General features: G+C 54.8%; 1 long non-coding RNA gene across 4 annotated transcripts in view; it reads left to right on the top strand.

Annotated features, from left to right (window-relative positions):
- LOC142464928 (uncharacterized) overlaps nt 1-14,669 on the top strand; it is a 66,323-nt gene that overhangs the window by 2,984 nt on the left and 48,670 nt on the right. For 3 of the 4 annotated variants that reach the window (XR_012787756.1, XR_012787754.1, XR_012787757.1), the window contains exons 2-4: nt 2,492-2,615; nt 7,131-7,184; nt 7,744-7,813. This is a non-coding gene — a long non-coding RNA (uncharacterized LOC142464928). The remainder of the gene's footprint in view (nt 1-2,491; nt 2,616-7,130; nt 7,185-7,743; nt 7,814-14,669) is intronic. The other variant, XR_012787755.1, reaches the window with a different exon arrangement.

Here is a 14,669-nt window from a genome sequence, read left to right on the forward strand (position 1 = left end):
GGAGCGCCGGGGGGGGGGCAATGCTGGGAGCGCCGGGGGGGGGGCAATGCTGGGAGCGCCAGGAGGGGCAATGCTGGGAGCGCCGGGGGGGGGCAAAGGTACAAGGTGGTACAAAGGCAGGCGCATCCCCGCTACCACCTCCTATTACCCCCCCCTGGCTGGGACCCGGGACAGAAGGGGGACACTCACGCGCACAGAGGAAGACATGTGCTCTGCACAAAGCGGAAGTCCCGCCCCCGGCTTCCTCTGACCTGCCTGCAACCAATCCCCTGCGGGCCGGCCGGCATTCTAAGTCCCACCCTCGGCATCATCATTCATCCAATCCCCTGCGGGCCGGCCGGCATTCTAAGTCCCACCCCCGGCATTCTCCATCATTCAGTCCCCCCCGGCAGCATTCACACACACACATAGAAAATACTTACCGGCCGCCGCATTCTCCTCACCGCCGCTGCCCCGCAATACCGGGACCAGGGACAAAAACCGGGACAGACTTAAACCGGTACAGGCCTCAAAAAAACGGGACTGTACCGGTAAAACCGGTACGAATGGTCACCCTAATTAGAGCAACATTAAAAGCACACATACCCAGCTAGCTGGGAATGTGTGTTTTTCAGTGTCTGACTGGTAGCAGTCAATTGGAGGCTGTGGCACCTCCCCCCAGAGCTCACTCCTCCTCCTTCACCTTTTTAACTTGGGAGGTCTTTTCATTTGCTGCAGGAACAAGACCTATAATGGTGCTTCCCCTCTCACAGAGGTAAAGGAAGGGTTCACAGTGTAGTGTAGGACCTGCATTAATTTGGTTATACCGTGACGTTGGTATGCAGGCTTATGACGCTTTGGCCAAAGGGTTAACCAAATAACCAAGTATTTAATATTATTATTATTATTGAAGTATTTTACTTTATACTTTTCATCATATATGTTTTGTCAATGGGATGTAGCATTGGGCACCCCTGTCTCTTGTTGCCAACATTAAAAGCAGACTTTTTTTTGTCTGCGGCTCATGACCCCCTGCCTTCTCTCCCCCCCCCTTTACATTTGACTCCGAGTTGTCATGGCGACGTGCCTGCCAGAAGCCGCCAGAGAGAATGTAAGGCTGCGCTTATAGTGCCGGCGACAGCGGCGTTGCGTCAAAACAAATGCATTGACGCCGTGGCGTGCGCTTATAGTAGGAGCGATGCGACAGCTTGGAAGTCACTTCAATTTGATTTTTCCCAGCGACCGCAGCGTGACGACGCCGTCGCGTCGCCGACACTATAAGCACAGCCTTAAAGACACACAGGCCTTGCGCACTCCCCCAGCATTTTATGTCAATGTTGTTGGGATGAGCGTGGGGCCTCTGTAAGTGCCGCGCCCCCCTCCCCCCGCAGAAAATGTTGCGACTCCCCCCCACTTTGCGCACCCCCTGATTAAAATGTTCTCTGTTCCATTCATCCCTCTATTGCTACGGTTCACATTTCTTTACATTGTGCTCCCCCCTGTCCATCAGGAGCCATAGTGTGTGCGTACGTGTGCTATTGTAGGGGTGCCTAGTCAGATGAGCATAACTAGCGGGGCCTCGAGACAAGTGAGGTTGAGAACTGCTGCCCTAGGGGCTCGCAAACTCCCTCTTGGGAATCGCTGACCGCGCTCGTGCTTGAGAGCGGTGACATCACCTGCTCTCCAAGCATGAGCGCTGGGCGTCCTGTCTATTGTACAAGCGCGCGCTGGGGAGCATTCTGGGCATGTTGAGCACGCTTCAAACTTTTTTTTTTGTCTCCCCAAGCGCTTAGCTTTGGAGAGAGCGTGCGTGCCCGCGTGGGGACGGGACAGTTTAAATTGCGGGAACTAAACTCTGCAAGCGCTGCACACTCCGTGCTAGCGTGGACGCAGCCTTACGGGATGAAGTGTGTGCAGCTTCTAGATCTAAAACAGGTCCCATTTTAGTAATAGTTTAGTCCAGGGGTGGCCAACTCCAGTCCTCAAGGGCCACCAACTGGTCAGATTGAAGAATATTCCTGCTGCAGCTTGTGGTGGCCCTTGAGGACTGGAGTTGGGCCACCCCTGCACTTGCAATGCAAGACACAGGGCTTTTCACACAGGGTGTACCCAGAAAGGTTTGGAACTGAGTTGTGCCACCTATGTCAGCTTTAATTAAGCTATCTTTCAAATTCTTGCCACGTTTATATGAAAACAATGGTCTGTGTCCCAGTGTAGATGTAAGAAGAGGGTCAGCCCCAAGCAGGTGCCAATGTTTGAGGATAATATTTTTTTATACGGCCGCTGAGTGTACTAAAAGTAGAGACAAATGGAATTGAAAAATTTCTAGCTGGTCTGTTTTGGTGTCCCTGAAAGGGGTGTTATTTACCGGTGCTGTAGTTGCGCACAGTGTGCCTCCAGGAAGGCAATACATTTACTCATCCACGCACCGGACAATCTTTCAGTATCTATGGTTTCTTTACCTGTCTATCAAGGAATGTCATTTACTTTATTAAATGTCCGTGTGGATTAGGTTATGTGGGGGAGACCACCCAATGTGTCAAGGACAGGATCCGACAGCACAAAGCAGCGATCCGGCGATGTGATGAAGAGGCACCTGTGGCACACCACTTCACACAGGCTGGTCATAATCGATGGTGTGTATAAAAGCAAAAAGAAATGTAACCCGCTCAACCTAGATAGACCAATGGTCAAAGCCACAGATTGGTGCACAAGGGTAGGTAATGAACACTGAGAAAGAAAGAAACACCGGGTGGAGCAAAGGCACTACCTCTCGGATAAGTCCCTTGATATTGCACTCAGGATCTGTGAGGGGAGAGTGCCCTATCTAATAAGAGATATACAGTCAAAGACAAAAAATCTGGTCCGATATGCGGTGAAATATGGGTATGAGTAAATTAAAACCACATTTAATAGGTATATAATGGAATAAGATGTATCGGACCAGATTGGTACAAAGTGAGTGTTAAAAATGCCTAAAATAGGGGGGTTGTGCTATGAAAGTGTAACTCTAATAATAAGAGCCTGTGTAGTAAGCACAACCGGCAAAGTTACCCGTAGAAGCACAGGTAAGTAGGTACAGACAAATCAAGTAACAATTTGCTGACAAATGCTTCTAATGAACATCACACACAATGCTGCTTGTGTATAAAAGCAGACGTGGGGGTAATGTGAATAAACTATTACTCCAAGAAGAGACCCAGTGGATACGACGCTTAAGGACTATGACACCGGAAACCCCCCTCCGTTTGTCCCCCCCTGATTGGAGGACTGTCCTTGATTTTAGTAATAATTGCTTGAGGATCCTGAGCTGTCTCTGGGCTGCACCCCCTGTGAGAATACATTTATTTCATTTTTGCTCGTTATAGTGGTGCTTTTTTCTGTAGGGAGATTTGTACAAGGAATAGGGAAGTACAACTAGACATTTGGTCTTTTGGGAACGGGCCTGAAGAAGGGGTTTTACCCCGAAACGTTGCCGCCCCCCTTCCCCTGTACTTTTTACTTTGGTTTTTCTTACCCCATCCCCTTTTTTCCCTTGTTTTTTCTCCCCGTTTTTTCATTTGATGTGTTGTGGATTTACTCGTATATTTTTGATTTTGTGTTTTTTGCTCATTAAAACTCTTTTGCCATATTCCTTTGTTTTGACCTTTTGCGTGCTGAGAACTATAAATTGTTTTGGTTTACTGGTGAAGCGGCCGTTATTCGAACACATCTCGGCGCTGATTTTGAGTTCTCTGCTGTTCCCCACTTATCGCCCCAGGAAACCGCGCATATCGCGGATGTTTTGTTCGAATTTCATGGATTCTGTTTCTGTGTTTGCAATAAAATGGATGAATTGTAATGTGTACAGTACTGTGCTACTGTGCTACTGTGCTACTGTGCTACTGTGGCAATTTCTTGTTTTTAAAAGCCAGAACACTAAAATTCGTTTTTCTGCACTCGCCGCGCTCGCATCTTAGTGCGGGGAGGCTGGAATTCATCCCACGGTTTCAAATCGGGATTCCGATGTACATGACGCGGGAAGTGTTCGAATAACGGCTTCTACATCAGTACTTGTTGGGAGGAAATGGGGCCCTCTCGGTTCCACGTTGCACCACCTCTATTGATTTCTATATATGCTTGTTGGTGCTGTCTATTTATATTTTTTTGCAGTCTGCGATAGTGTGAGATTTCCTCCAGAGGTGTTCAGAGGAACAAGTGGAGGAATGCAGCATGCACGTGTGGGAATTTAGCCAGGGTCTGGGGTTCAAAGGGCGAGAACGGCAGAGAGAAAGTGGAGCATGTAGATAGAGAGAGGAAGATAAGGCAGAGTTGTAGTTACTGACCAGGTTGTCAGGGTCTGGAGCTGAGAGAGGAGAGGGAAGAGCGGAAAGTGGACTGCTCGACTGCTACAACTCTGACTCAGGCCCTCATTCTCTCCCGTCTTGATTACTGTAACCTCCTGCTGTCCGGCCTTCCTGCCTCTCACCTGTCTCCCCTACAATCTATCCTAAATGCTGCTGCCAGAATCACTCTACTCTTTCCTAGATCTGTCTCAGCATCTCCCCTCCTGAAATCCCTCTCCTGGCTTCCAATCAAATCCCGCATCTCACACTCCATTCTTCTCCTCACTTTTAAAGCTTTACACTCTTCTGCCCCTCCTTACATCTCATCCCTAATTTCTCGCTATGCACCATCCCGACTCTTGCGTTCTGCTCAAGGATGTCTTCTTTCTACCCCCTTTTTATCTAAAGCCCTCTCCCGCCTTAAACCTTTTTCACTGACTGCCCCACACCTCTGGAATGCCCTTCCCCTCAGTACCCGACTAGCACCCTCTCTATCCACCTTTAAGACCCACCTTAAGACACACTTGCTTAAAGAAGCATATGAATAGCACTGTGGATATTCTGAACACATGATACATAAAGCTTGGCCCCCTGCAGACGCACTTACCAGAACTCCCTCCTACTGTCTCTGTACGTTCTACCTACCTACCTACCAATTAGACTGCAAGCTCCTCGAGGCAGGGACTCCTCTTCCTTAATGTTATGTTTGTCTAAAGCACTTATTCCCATGATCTGTTATTTATATTATCTGTTATTTATTCGATTACCACATGTATTACTGCTGTGAAGCGCTATGTACATTAATGGCGCTATATAAATAAAGACATACAATACAATACAATCAAAAGCTGGTAGTTTAATAGAGCGCAGGTTTCTGCAGAAACGAGGGGGAGATGGGGAAGGGAGAGAGAGAGAGAGAGAAAATGAGATGAGGTGATGGTCACAGAGAGGAAAGGGGGAAATTGAGAAATCAGAGAGAGAAAAGTTTTTAGTGAAAACCAGGTCTAGGTAGTGGCCATCCTTGGTGCTGGCTGCAGTCCACTGTTGAAGGCCAAAAGAAGAGGTTAGAGAGGGGAAGCACAAGAGAGAGAGGGGTCATCAATGTGGCAGTTGAGGTCCCCAAGGAGAAGAACAGGGGAGTCTGAGAGAAAGAAAGAGAGCCAGGATTCAAAGTGAGAGAGAAAGGCAGAAGAGGGATGAGTCGAGGTAGGTGGACGATAGATGACCGCCACATGGACAAGGAGAGGAGAGATCTGGACAGTGTGAGCCTCAAAGGAGGGGAAAGCAAGAGGGGAATAGGAAGTTTGGTAACGGCAGAGAGAGGAGAGCAGGAGCCCCACGCCTCCACCCCTGCCCTCAGGCGCGGAGTGTGGTAGAAAGAAAGGCCACCATAAGAGAGGGCAGCTTCCAGAGCAGAGTCGGACTGAGTGAGCCACGTCTCAGTTATAGCAAATAGGAGCAGAGAATGAGAGAAAAAGAAGTCATGCACAGAGAGGAACTTGTTAGATGGGGAGCGAGCATTCGAAAGGGCACAGGAGAGAGGGGTGGCAGGGAATGGGTATGAGGTTGGAGGGGTTGACACCAGGAGGAGTAGAAGTTGCATTTGGCAGGCGAGGACGAGAGCATGTAGAAATAAGGGTGCTGTTTTGGTGCCTAATGGCGGATGCTGCCACATTAGCTCATTCAAGTTAAACTTAGGACAGTAGTAAATCTGGATAATTGTCATTTAGATTGTAAGCTCTTCAGGGCAGAGGCTCCCTTTGCTATTGTTACTTTCATGTTTGAAGCGCTTATGCCCATTATTTGTTATAATATGTCACGTTTATTACTGCTGTGAAGCGCTGTGTACGTGGATCGCGCTGTATAAATAAAGGTATACATACATACATTTGTAAAGTTCTGTACTGCTACCATTACTGGCAGCTACGAATAAGTTGTAATAACAATACACTTTGGGACTTGTTTGTTGTTGTAACTGAAAGATACTTCTTGCTCTTTGTGCATTGTATTTAGTGACTTAGCTAAAATATATTGAGTGCCATGCATTGTTGTTGGATCTATAAATCTTTGCCAAAGACCATTCCGTACTGCTGGAGATGAAGCTGCCTGTTCTTCTGCAACTTGTAATCTAACAACAGATGGAGCTATTTGTCCTTTTAGGAGGTTCACAGATCATAAGGAAATTCCAAACACAAGTTTGAAGTCAATACCAAATATTTATTATCTTTAAAGAGAAACTGTGAACAGGCAGCATAATATACAGAAACCTTGATCAATATAAATTCTAAAAAAAAAAGACAGTTATTTATATTTATTTTTATCCTTAAGAAAAAGCAGACCGGTTTGCCATGATAAATTGTGTTCTTTTGGTCGTGAAAGACCATCTTCAAAATAATAGGCAAAGCAGAACAGAGAGGTTTATTAGAAAGGTTTGAATCCACAATGTATTGAAGTAACCAGCCACTTGAATACAAAGATAACCAAACATGTTATAGCTGTAAAGCTGGTAGGCAAAATAGAATGGGGGTAGGAATGAAACATTTAACGTAAACATTTGGAGAGAGAAGTCCCTATAAGCGTTCGGCCTATTTGTTCCTGAAAAATCGTACCTGCCTCGTGATATTTCTGCGTTTTAACAAAGTGCAAGATTCGTATGTTGTGTCTACAAGGTACAGAGTCCGATTTCATGAAAAGAGTTTGCAAGGCTCGGATCCAAGAGAAGTAAAGAATAATTCCCTGAAGTGCTCTGGCACAGAAAGTGTCCGTGATGTGCTTTGTCTTCCATCAGAGCTTTGTTCTCCTGTTTCTTGCTTTTTGTTTTTCCAGTGAATCCCTTCTGCTGTGTAGAGTTTCCAACGGGACCCCTTTGACCTGTCACAGGTACATGCCGATTTTCAGTCTTTTTGTTTTTACTCAAAGCATCCTGCAATTTTTAAGCTGTCTTTTATTCTATTGAGGGGAAAAAGAACCATAAACACTGGACCAACCTGTGGTGCTGGCCTAGGTTTAGTTGGCAACAATACTGTGGTATGATCCATATTTAGTAGTATATTTTTTACAAACACAGCGATTCAGTGAGCCTCGTCCTGATGTTCTAGAAGTCAAAGTACCTGAATTATTTGCATTGTATTTCAAAATAATAAACACGCAGTGCTATTTTGCACTTGCACCTGGTGTGCCTGGAAATTGCTTAATTTGAAATGTCCGTTAAATGTCTATTTTGTGCAAATGGGGTCCGATTGCATCTCTGTGTAGCACCCACCAATAAATACATTTGTTTTTACTTTGATACACTGTTTGACTATACAAAGGTACAATTTTCCTTTATGGATGAGAAAACCCTTTATATTTCTGGTTGTGAATATGTGCTTATTTCTTTCTAATCTCCATTAAAAAAAAAATGTAATTACATTTTTAAATAGCATATCTCTTCTTCCAGGAAGCAGGAGAACAGTAATTCTAACAAGTCTTGGCCATGAATTGATGTAATGCAATGGAAGACAGCCCAGGTCAGTAATCAAATTATACGTCTTATCTTCTCTTTTGTCATGTTTTTCAATTGACTGATTGGTCTTCCGATCCTTCTTGCTTAGTACAGCAGGATAAACAAATGAAATAAGTTGGTGAGTATGACATAATTAAGAGATGTCTAGTTGGTTTATATTTTTATTAAATCTAAATACAGTGTATTTAATTAAGATCTTAACAAAAATGTAAATTATAGAAATTATCGCACCTTTACTGCAGGTAGCAGAGACTCCTCAACAAATGCTAAATGTGTTAATAGAATTATGTCTGCCTAATTACCTATTAGATTGCATGCTCTTCACAAATTGGACCGATATTTACCTTTTATTGTATGTATTTCTCCCTAAATTGTAACAAATGTCCTTGTATTAAATATCTAATAAAGCATTGCATATATTATCTCTTTATAGATACAATCATAATTTGTAATATAGGAAGGTGCAACTGGATACAAATAATATCCACTTTATTACATGTATCGTACTTTTACACCGTGTAACCCAGGGGCGGCCAACTCCAGTCCTCAAGGGCCACCAAACAGCTCAGGTTTTCAGGATATCCCTGCTTCAGCACAGGTGACTCAGTCGAAGACTGCATCATCTGTGCTGAAGCAGGGATATCCTGAAAACCTGACCTGTTTGTGACCCTTGAGTTCTGGAGTTGGCCACCCCTGGTGTAAAGTAAGAAGACCCTTTGCATATTTTAAACCATTTATTATCAGTAGAAGTGACTTTTCTGAGGGGTGTATCTTTTGTATCTTATTATATATTAGTGAAAGCACTGTATGCCTGTCTGCATCTTCCTGTGTCCCTAAGGGAAATCTCATTGGTCCCTTGGCCCGCCCGCCCCTCTGATTGGCCTGAGGCGGAGTGACGACACACACACATATCTCTCTCTCTCTCACTCTCTCACTCTCTCACTCTCTCACTCTCTCACTCTCTCACTCTCTCACTCTCTCACTCTCCCCCCCCCCCTCCCCGTGCTCCGCTCACCTCCCCCTCAGTGCTCCGACAGGCAGTGGGCAGGCAGCCTGCAGATGCCACGCGGGGCGCCTAAGATGGCGGCGCCTGGAAGGACCCCCTTCCTCCCTCGAGGTGATGTGTGTGTGTGTTACACTGTGTGTCTCGTGTGTGTGTGAGTCACTGTGTGTGTATCAGACACTCCGGAGCTACGCATGGGGGGGGGTCCCGTCCACTGTCCCCCCCCCTCTTGTCCACTGCCCCCCCCCCCTCTTGTCCACTGCCCCCCCCCTCCCGTCCACTGTCCCCCCCCCTCCCGTCCTCTGTCCCCCCCCTCCCGTCCTCTGTCCCCCCCCTCCCGTCCTCTGTCCCCCCCTCCCGTCCTCTGTCCCCCCCTCCCGTCCTCTGTCCCCCCCCTCCCGTCCTCTGTCCCCCCCCTCCCGTCCTCTGTCCCCCCCCTCCCGTCCTCTGTCCCCCCCTCCCGTCCACTGTCCCCCCCTCCCGTCCACTGTCCCTCCCCTCCCGTCCACTGTCCCTCCCCCCCTCCCCTCCTCCTGTCCACTGTCCCTCCCCCCCTCCCCTCCTCCTGTCCACTGTCCCTCCCCCCCTCCCCTCCTCCTGTCCACTGTCCCTCCCCCCCTCCCCTCCTCCTGTCCACTGTCCCTCCCCCCCTCCCCTCCTCCTGTCCACTGTCCCTCCCCCCCTCCCCTCCTCCTGTCCACTGTCCCTCCCCCCCTCCCCTCCTCCTGTCAACTGTCCCTCCCCCCCTCCCCTCCTCCTGTCCACTGTCCCTCCCCCCTCCCCTCCTCCTGTCCACTGTCCCTCCCCCCTCCCCCCCTCCCCTCCTCCTGTCCACTGTCCCTCCCCCCTCCCCTCCTCCTGTCCTCTGTCCCTCCCCCCCTCCCCTCCTCCTGTCCACTGTCCCTCCCCCCTCCCCTCCTCCTGTCCACTGTCCCTCCTCCCTCCCCTCCTCCTGTCCCTCCCCCCCCCGTGCTCCGCTCACCTCCCCCTCAGTGCTCCGACAGGCAGTGGGCAGGCAGCCTGCAGATGCCACGCGGGGCGCCTAAGATGGCGGCGCCCGGAAGGACCCCCTTCCTCCCTCGAGGTGATGTGTGTGTGTGTTACACTGTGTGTCTCGTGTGTGTGTGAGTCACTGTGTGTGTATCAGACACTCCGGAGCTACGCATGGGGGGGGTTCCGTCCACTGTCCCCCCCCCTCCCGTCCACTGTCCCCCCCCTCCCGTCCACTGTCCCCCCCCCTCCCGTCCACTGTCCCCCCCCCCTCCCGTCCACTGTCCCCCCCCCTCCCGTCCACTGTCCCCCCCCCTCCCGTCCACTGTCCCCCCCCCTCCCGTCCACTGTCCCCCCCTCCGTCCTCTGTCCCCCCCCTCCCGTCCTCTGTCCCCCCCCTCCCGTCCTCTGTCCCCCCCCTCCCGTCCTCTGTCCCCCCCCCTCCCGTCCTCTGTCCCCCCCCTCCCGTCCTCTGTCCCCCCCCCTCCCGTCCTCTGTCCCCCCCCCTCCCGTCCTCTGTCCCCCCCCTCCCGTCCTCTGTCCCCCCCCTCCCGTCCTCTGTCCCCCCCCCTCCCGTCCTCTGTCCCCCCCCTCCCGTCCTCTGTCCCCCCCCCTCCTGTCCTCTGTCCCCCCCTCCCGTCCTCTGTCCCCCCCCTCCCCTGTCCCCCCCCCCTCCCGTCCTCTGTCCCCCCCCCCTCCGTCCTCTGTCCCCCCCCCCCCCCTCCCGTCCTCTGTCCCCCCCCCTCCCGTCCTCTGTCCCCCCCCCCTCCCGTCCTCTGTCCCCCCCCCCTCCCGTCCTCTGTCCCCCCCCCTCCCGTCCTCTGTCCCCCCCCCCTCCCGTCCTCTGTCCCCCCCCCTCCCGTCCTCTGTCCCCCCACTCCCGTCCTCTGTCCCCCCACTCCCGTCCTCTGTCCCCCCACTCCCGTCCTCTGTCCCCCCACTCCCGTCCTCTGTCCCCCCCTCCCGTCCTCTGTCCCCCCCCTCCCTTCCTCTGTCCCCCCCTCCCGTCCTCTGTCCCCCCCCTCCCGTCCTCTGTCCCCCCCCTCCCGTCCTCTGTCCCCCCCCCTCCCGTCCTCTGTCCCCCCCCCTCCCGTCCTCTGTCCCCCCCCCTTCCGTCCTCTGTCCCCCCCCCTCCCGTCCTCTGTCCCCCCCCCTCCCGTCCTCTGTCCCCCCCCCTCCCGTCCTCTGTCCCCCCCTCCCGTCCTCTGTCCCCCCCTCCCGTCCTCTGTCCCCCCCCCTCCCGTCCTCTGTCCCCCCCCCTCCCGTCCTCTGTCCCCCCCTCCCGTCCTCTGTCCCCCCCTCCCGTCCTCTGTCCCCCCCCCTCCCGTCCTCTGTCCCCCCCCCTCCCGTCCTCTGTCCCCCCCCCTCCCGTCCTCTGTCCCCCCCCCTCCCGTCCTCTGTCCCCCCCCCTCCCGTCCTCTGTCCCCCCCCCTCCCGTCCTCTGTCCCCCCCCTCCCGTCCTCTGTCCCCCCCCCTCCCGTCCTCTGTCCCCCCCCCCCTCCCGTCCTCTGTCCCCCCCCCTCCCGTCCTCTGTCCCCCCCCCTCCCGTCCTCTGTCCCCCCCTCCCGTCCTCTGTCCCCCCCTCCCGTCCTCTGTCCCCCCCCTCCCGTCCTCTGTCCCCCCCCTCCGTCCTCTGTCCCCCCCCTCCCGTCCTCTGTCCCCCCCCTCCCGTCCTCTGTCCCCCCCTCCCGTCCACTGTCCCCCCCCTCCCGTCCACTGTCCCCCCCCTCCCGTCCACTGTCCCCCCCCTCCTGTCCACTGTCCCTCACCCCCTCCCCTCCTCCTGTCCACTGTCCCTCCCCCCTCCCCTCCTCCTGTCCACTGTCCCTCCCCCCTCCCCTCCTCCTGTCCACTGTCCCTCCCCCCTCCCCTCCTCCTGTCCACTGTCCCTCCCCCCCTCCCCTCCTCCTGTCCACTGTCCCTCCCCCCTCCCCTCCTCCTGTCCACTGTCCCTCCCCCCTCCCCTCCTCCTGTCCACTGTCCCTCCCCCCTCCCCTCCTCCTGTCCACTGTCCCTCCCCCCTCCCCTCCTCCTGTCCACTGTCCCTCCCCCCTCCCCTCCTCCTGTCCACTGTCCCTCCCCCCTCCCCTCCACTGTCCCTCCCCCCTCCCCTCCTCCTGTCCACTGTCCCTCCCCCCCTCCTGTCCACTGTCCCTCCCCCCTCCCCTCCTCCTGTCCACTGTCCCTCCCCCCTCCCCTCCTCCTGTCCACTGTCCCTCCCCCCTCCCCTCCTCCTGTCCACTGTCCCTCCCCCCTCCCCTCCTCCTGTCCACTGTCCCTCCCCCCCTCCCGTCCACTGTCCCTCCCCCCTCCTGTCCACTGTCCCTCCCCCTCCCCTCCTCCTGTCCACTGTCCCTCCCCCTCCCCTCCTCCTGTCCACTGTCCCTCCCCCCTCCCCTCCTCCTGTCCACTGTCCCTCCCCCCTCCCCTCCTCCTGTCCACTGTCCCTCCCCCCCTCCCCTCCTCCTGTCCACTGTCCCTCCCCCCCTCCCGTCCACTGTCCCTCCCCCCCTCCTGTCCACTGTCCCTCCCCCTCCCCTCCTCCTGTCCACTGTCCCTCCCCCTCCCCCTCCTCCGGTCCACTGTCCCTCCCCCCCTCCCCTCCTCCGGTCCACTGTCCCTCCCCCCCTCCCCTCCTCCGGTCCACTGTCCCTCCCCCCCTCCCCTCCTCCTGTCCACTGTCCCTCCCCCCCTCCCCTCCTCCTGTCCACTGTCCCTCCCCCCCCCCTTTCCCCCCCCCTTTCCCCTTCCTTCCCCCCCCCCCCTTTCCCCCCCCCCTTTCCCCCCCCCCTTTCCCCCCCCCCCCTCCCCCTTTACCCCCCTCCCCCTTTACCCCCCTCCCCCTTTCCCCCCCCCCTTTCCCCCCCTCCCCCTTTACCCCCCCCCCCTTTACCCCCCCCCTTTTCCTAGCGGGAAATTTAACTCACGGGCAACGCCAGGTCTCTCAGCTAGTCCCTCCCCCCTCCTCCTGTCCACTGTCCCTCCCCCCTCCCCTCCTCCTGTCCACTGTCCCTCCCCCCTCCCCTCCTCCTGTCCACTGTCCCTCCCCCCCTCCCGTCCACTGTCCCTCCCCCCTCCTGTCCACTGTCCCTCCCCCCTCCCCTCCTCCTGTCCACTGTCCCTCCCCCCTCCCCTCCTCCTGTCCACTGTCCCTCCCCCCTCCCCTCCTCCTGTCCACTGTCCCTCCCCCCCTCCCCTCCTCATGTCCACTGTCCCTCCCCCCTCCCCTCCTCCTGTCCACTGTCCCTCCCCCCCTCCCCTCCTCCTGTCCACTGTCCCTCCCCCCTCCCCTCCTCCTGTCCACTGTCCCTCCCCCCTCCCCTCCTCCTGTCCACTGTCCCTCCCCCCCTCCCCTCCTCCTGTCCACTGTCCCTCCCCCCCTCCCCTCCTCCTGTCCACTGTCCCTCCCCCCTCCCCTCCTCCTGTCCACTGTCCCTCCCCCCTCCCCTCCTCCTGTCCACTGTCCCTCCCCCCTCCCCTCCTCCTGTCCACTGTCCCTCCCCCCCTCCCCTCCTCATGTCCACTGTCCCTCCCCCCTCCCCTCCTCCTGTCCACTGTCCCTCCCCCCCTCCCCTCCTCCTGTCCACTGTCCCTCCCCCCTCCCCTCCTCCTGTCCACTGTCCCTCCCCCCTCCCCTCCTCCTGTCCACTGTCCCTCCCCCCCTCCCCTCCTCCTGTCCACTGTCCCTCCCCCCCTCCCCTCCTCCGGTCCACTGTCCCTCCCCCCTCCCCCCCTCCTGTCCACTGTCCCTCCCCCCTCCCCTCCTCCTGTCCACTGTCCCTCCCCCCTCCCCTCCTCCTGTCCACTGTCCCTCCCCCCACCCTTTCCCCCCCCTTTCCCCCCCACTTTCCCCCCCCACTTTCCCCCCCCCTTTTCCTAGCGGGAAATTTAACTCACGGGCAATGCCAGGTCTCTCAGCTAGTTCTCAATATATTGTACTCAGCCTGTTTATTAGAGGTGGGTATGTTGTCCGTTTCCAATTACTTTATTGTTATGCTTAGGAATTCATTTTTTGATTTGGTAAGACTGGGGAAAAAATAAAGGCATCTCTATGTATACATCTGTATGCTAAACTTGCAGGGCCAGACTCCCATACATGTGGCAAGAAGGGGCAGAGGTGACACTGATGGAGGACTTGGATAGTTACAGTGAGAAGGAGCATAGGGACAGAGACAGAAGCACAGAGACATTATTGTAATACTCCCTTTCAGTTTCCATTGTCGGCCTCTGGCTGTGAGCGCGCTTAGGCCCGGGCCATAGAGGTGTGGGGAGAGCGGAGGCGCGCTAACGCTGAGGCTCGCCTGCTTCAGTCAGAGCGATTGCACGGACTTGCAGGCGAGCCAGCGTGCGCGAAGGGAGCCGGGGGGAGGTGGTTGGAGGCGGGGCAGTGACGTCGCTGGGCCAATCGGCCGCGACGCACTGACGTCAATATCACGGCGCCGACGTCACGGCGCCGTGACGTTGACGCTGCTGTGCAGTGATTGGAGGTTTTCAGCTGACAGCGCGCTGAAAAACAGCTTGGCGCTCGGCTGAAAACTCCAAAGCCTGAGCACGCCTGCGGACGCTCGCGTGAGCCCCCTCTCAAGGCATCCTCATTGGGGATGCAGGGGCTCAGCGAGGAGCGTCCGCACGCCTCAGCACGGCTGGTCCATCTATGGACGCACAACTTTTTGCATCAGTGACCAGCAAGAGCAGAGTTCCTGTGTTATGGGAATGGCCTGCAATGTCACGTACAGGAAATGGGCAATTTGTGTCAGTAATGTCCCAAGTACTTACCCACTGAAACTCGAGTTTGAATGAGAGCCGGGAACATTGGGTTAGCATATTTTGAGGCAAAATGAGTTTCAAAAAGCTATTTAGATAAGGG

Source organism: Ascaphus truei, chromosome 13 (assembly GCF_040206685.1).
Source record: "Ascaphus truei isolate aAscTru1 chromosome 13, aAscTru1.hap1, whole genome shotgun sequence".
Classification (NCBI taxonomy): Eukaryota; Metazoa; Chordata; class Amphibia; order Anura; family Ascaphidae; genus Ascaphus; species Ascaphus truei.